Here is a 3794-nt window from a genome sequence, read left to right as displayed (position 1 = left end):
TACGTATTTTGTTGTGCCAATTGAGTCTGGTGTCCCCCAGTACTATGGTCCTGAGGTAGTAGATCTTTTGGGTCTCTCTCCCATAGTGTTGGGATGTCTGTGAGGGATTACTCCATGTCTGTCTTCTATTGTTTCTGTAAGGACTGCAGGTATTTTGTATCACTGGTGTCTGTACAAGATTAGGTTCAGCTGAATCTATCTTTGGTCTAGAGTATACTTCTGTTCACTGATCCTCATCTAATTGTCTCAGGTGCTTATGTGTTTTTCTGTAGTCTGCTTTTTGATGTTAATGCCAATGCAGTATTGTGGACATATTGGTTGGTGGTAGCATCTGTCGTCTATCTCTTATGTGCACAATTCGGTGTCCTCCCATTTCCTAATGTTATAATGGTGGTCACAGATCCTTTCCGTATATCCCTGCCCCTACCCACATCAGCCTACATCATCAGTGTTGCCCCCAACTAGCCTGAAATTAATCCCTCCCCTTCCCTCCACATCCTGGTAACCTACAAAGTGAGTTCCCTTTCCCAAGCAAACCCTTCTTTGTCTTTTTACAGTAATGGGCTCATACAGTATTTGTCTTTCTGCGATTGCCTTATATTACTCAGCATAATGTCCTCCAGGTTCATCCACATTGTGAGATGATTCGCATATCTTTCATTGTTCTTTAATGTAGCATAGTATTCCATTGTGTGTGTGTGAGTACCATAATGTGGTTATCCTCTCATCCATTGATGTACCTGCCACTTTGTTGAACCTCTCTATTAGTTCCAGTATTCATTTATTTATTTTTGAGTACCTTGTGTTTTCTATGTACAGAGTCATATCATCTGCAAATAGAGATAGTTTTACTTCCTCTTTGCCAATTTGTATGCCCTTTTTCTTTTTCTTGCCTTATTGCCCTGCCAGGACTTCCAATACAATGCTAAATAGATGGGGTAATAGAGGGCATCCCTGTCTGGTTCCTGTTTGTAAGGGGAATGCCTTGAGTCTTTCTCCATTAATAATGATGTTGCCCTGGCTTTGCATATATACCCTTTATTATGTTGAGAGATTTCCCTTCTATCTCTATTTTGCTGAGAGTTCTGAACAGGAATGATGTTGGATTTTATCAAATGCCTTTTCTGCATCAATTTATATAATCATATGGTTCTTTTCCTTTGTTTTGTTTATGTGGTGGATTACATTGATTGTTTTTCTCATGTTGAACCATGCTTGTAAATCTGGTATGAATCCCACTTGGTCCGGGTGTATTAATTTTTTGATATGTTGGATTCTTTTGGCTAGGATTTTGTTAAAGATTTTTCCATCGATGTTCATGAGAGATATTGGTCTGTAGTTTTAATTTCTAGTGGTGTCTTTCCCTGGTTTTGGTAATAGTGTTATGCTTGCTTCATAAAATCAGTTTGGGAGTATTCCATTTTTTCCATGTTCTGGAATAGCTTGAGTAGCATAGGTATCAACTCTTCTCTGAATATTTGATAAAATTGTCCAGTGAAGCCATCAGGGCCAGGACTCTTCTTTGTGGGAAATTGTTTTACGACCTGTTCATTTCCTTCTTTTGTTATAGGTCTGTTTAAGTATTCTATCTCTGAGTGGGATAGTTTAGATAGGTCTTGTGATTCTAGAAACTTATACATTTTTTCTAGGTTCTCAAATCCGTTGGAGTACAGTTTTTCATAATATTCTGTCAGTATCTTTTTTATTTCAGTTGGTTCTGTTTTGATAACACCCTTTTCATTTACAATTCTTGTAATGTGGATCTTCTCTTTCTTTTCTTTTGTTAGATCTGCCAATTGTTTACCGATTTTATTAATCTTTTCAAAGAACCAGCTTTTTGTTTTGTTGATTTTCTCTATTTTTTTTTTGTTTATTTGTTTTCTGCTTCATTTATTTCTGCTCTGATCTTTGTTGTTTCCTTTCTTCTGGATGCTGTAGAATTCTTTTGCTGTTCTATTTGTAGTTGTTGGAGTTGATGAGTTAGAGTGTGGATTTTGTTTCTTTCCTCTTTTTTGATGTATGCATTTATTGCTATAAACTGTCCTCTGAGTACTACTTTTGCTGTGTCCCATAGGTTTTGGTGTGATTTATCTTCATTCTCATTTGTTTTTAGGAATTTTTTTATTTCAGTTTATATTTGTTCTATTACCTACTAGTTTGTTATCAGTGAATTGTTCATCTTTCTTATGTTTGATGTTTTTTTTCTTTCTCTTCCTATTATTAATTTCTATTTTTATAGCATGGTGGTCCAATAAGATGCTTTGTAGTATTTCAATGCTTTTGAATTTATTGAGGCTTGTTGTATGTCCAAACATATGGTTTATTCTGGAGAAGGATCCATGTGCACTGGAGAAGAATGTGAATTATGTTTTTGTTGGGTAAAATGCTCTGCATATGTCTATGAGGTCAAGTGGGTTGATTGTATTGTTGAGTTCTTCTGTATCTTTGTTGAACTTTTTTCTAGTTGACCAGTCCCTCTTTGAAAGTGATGTGTTAAAATCTCCTACTACTATTGTAGAGTTGTCTATTATCCCTTATAATCCAGTTAATATTTGCTTCACGTATTTTGGAGCACTTTCATTGGGTGAATAAATATTTATTATTGTAATGTCTTCTTTGTCAATTGACTCTTTCAGCATCATATAATGCCCTTCTTTGTCTCTTATGATGTTTTTCCCCTTAATGTCTATTTTATCCAAAATTAATATTGCCACTCCTGGTCTTTTTTGTTTTCCATTGGCTTGGTACATTTTTTTTTTTTTCCATCCCTTAACTCTTAATTTGTTTTTATCTTTGTGTCTAAGTTGGGTCTCTTGTAGGCAGCATACTGATGAGTCTTCTTTTCTTATCCAGTCTGCCACTCTCTTCCTTTTGGTAGGTGTATTTAGTGCATTCACACTGAGTATAATTAGTGATAGGAATGAATTGATTGCTGTCATTATATTGTGTTTTTTTGTGGTGTTGTTGGTGTTTCCTCAGTCCATATACTTTTCTCTGCTGAATTCTGGTTGTTGCCTAATGCTTCCTCCTTTTTTTTCCTTTATTGTTGGTTTTGTGCTTATTGAACCCATATATTTTCTTTCCTTCTGGATTTGCTTAGAGGAATGGTTAATTTTCTTTGTGGTAACCTTGGAGTACATTCTTGACTCTCTATTTTTAGAATAGTGTGTAGTGTGAAGACATTGCCCTGTTTTCTTCTTCATTTGGAAGTTTGTACCTATAAGTTTTATTCCCTCTAATAGGTTAGTTGCTGTTGCCATGTGCTGATCTACTTCCTTGGTTTTTAGTGTACAATGTTTTATGGTCTTATTTTGAGTTTCTATTTCTGATTTGGTTTTAGTGTTGATGCCACGTATACTGATTTTGTTGATCTCTGTTGTGAGTTTTCTATTGGAAGGACTTCCTTATGCATTTCTTGTAGGGTTGGTCTGCTTTTCCCAAAATCCCTTAATTTCTTTTTGTCTGAGAATGCCTTGATTTCGTCCTCATATTTGATGGATAATTTGGCTTGATATAGGATTCTTGGTTGGAAGTTCTTTTCCTTCAGTGTTTTATATATGCTGTCCCTTTACTTTCTTGCTTTCATGGTTTCTGCTGAGTAATTGGAGCTCAGCCTAACTGTTTGAATATTATAAGTAGTATTTCTTTTTTCCCAGGCAGCTCTCAATTTTTTCTTTGTCTTTGGTTTTGGAGAGTTTGATTATAATATGCCTCAGTGTTTTTCTCTTGGGATCTACCTTGTGTGGGGTTGTATGGGCTTCTTGGAGAAATATCTTTTCTTCCTTCATGATATG

This window comes from Orycteropus afer, unplaced genomic scaffold (genome assembly GCF_000298275.1).
Source record: "Orycteropus afer afer isolate SDZICR_OR568_19922 unplaced genomic scaffold, OryAfe1.0 scaffold00719, whole genome shotgun sequence".
Taxonomy (NCBI): Eukaryota; Metazoa; Chordata; class Mammalia; order Tubulidentata; family Orycteropodidae; genus Orycteropus; species Orycteropus afer.
The sequence above is the reverse complement of the archived record's forward strand: the minus strand, read 5'-3'. Positions refer to the sequence as shown.